The sequence below is a fragment of the Chlorella variabilis genome (genome assembly GCF_000147415.1).
Source record: "Chlorella variabilis unplaced genomic scaffold CHLNCscaffold_1, whole genome shotgun sequence".
Taxonomy (NCBI): Eukaryota; Viridiplantae; Chlorophyta; class Trebouxiophyceae; order Chlorellales; family Chlorellaceae; genus Chlorella; species Chlorella variabilis.
The window spans coordinates 3118622-3119887 of NW_005435087.1; the positions used below are offsets into that span (position 1 = coordinate 3118622).

At 73.5% G+C, this 1266-nt stretch overlaps 1 protein-coding gene across 1 annotated transcript in view; it reads right to left on the minus strand.

The window, feature by feature from the left end:
• Positions 1–874, minus strand: part of CHLNCDRAFT_56640 (hypothetical protein) — a 4747-nt gene extending 3873 nt beyond the window's left edge. The window contains exons 1-2 of the mRNA XM_005852229.1: positions 800–874; positions 97–531 (exon numbers count right to left, since the gene is read on the minus strand). The gene's annotated coding sequence lies outside the window, so the exon portion shown is untranslated. The remainder of the gene's footprint in view (positions 1–96; positions 532–799) is intronic.
• Positions 875–1266: the final 392 nt, after the last annotated feature.

Genomic DNA, 1266 nt, shown 5'->3' on the forward strand with positions numbered 1-1266 from the left:
GCAGCAGGCACAGCTGGACCAGCTCGCACACGCGCCCGCCGGCAGCGCCGCCATGGCCAGCGCGCGCCGCCCACCTGTGGGAGGCCGGGTCGCGACCTCAAACTCGTCGGCGGCGCTGTCGTAGCCGCACAGCACAATGTAGTGTCCCAGGTAGGGGCCGGCCCCCCCTTCCGCGCCTCCTCCGCCTGTGCCCCCTCCTGCTGCCGCCGCCGCCACCGCTGCAGCCGCCGCTGCCGCCGCCGCTGCTGCTGCGGATCCGGTGTCGCCCGGTCGAGCTGCCGAGCTGGCGCCGCCGCTGCCGTCGGCCGCGGCGCCGGCGACGGGACGGGGCGACGGGGCGACGGGGGCGGGGCCATCCGCGGTACCGCGCCCGCTGCTGCCGCCACCAGGCGTGGTACCACTTGAGCTGCTGCCCAGGGTGAGCTTGTCCACCAGGGCGATGACTAGGCAGCTTCCACGCAGCAGCAGGCGGCGCAGTGTGCACAGCGGCACGCTGCGCTGCGCCAGGCCGATGCCCCTGTCCGCCGCTGTCTGCAGGCGGGCGGGGGTGCAGGTGCGGTGGGTAGCAGCTGTGATGGGCAGGGGTGGGGTAGGGCGCAGGCATGCGGACCACCCAGCAGGCGGCGCCAAAAAGGCAATGGCAAGCAGCAGTGCAGGCAGCTGCACGGACCGCCGCCTGGCCACAAGCGGGCGGCCGCACGCGGGCGGTCAAACCCCGGTCAAGCTCCGGTCAAAGCGGGCGGTCAAAGCGGGCGGTCAAACCCGCTCGGTCGTACTTTCCACCCGCCAAAGCACCCACCCGGAACAGGCGCTCCACCCGCGCGCTGTCGTCCTGGATGGTCTCGGCATAGAAGCCCTCGCCGCTGTAGGCCTGCCGGGGCAGCAGGGGCAGCAGGGGAAGGGGGTGCACATGAGCCAGCGGTGAGAGGGTGGCAGGCGTCTCGTGATGCCCCTTGATCACGTGTGCCCCCTGCCCAAGGTCTGCTGACGCGGCCTATCATAGCGGGGTGACTGTAACACAGGGGTGCAGCAGCACGAGCGAGGCGTCCAGCAGCCGGCGCGGCAGCAGCGGGCCGCAGGCCGGATCGGGCAGCAGGCGGCGAGGCAGCAGCAGCCGCACGCCGGCGGGCCGCAGAGCAGCAGCCGGGGCAGGCTGGCGGCGCGGCAGCAGGGCAGCACCCACACGATCGGCCCCCAGCCGCACGCGCAGGAGCCCTGCACCCAGCTGCCGCGCCTGGTGCCGCCGCCAAAAACAAGAAGAGTGGT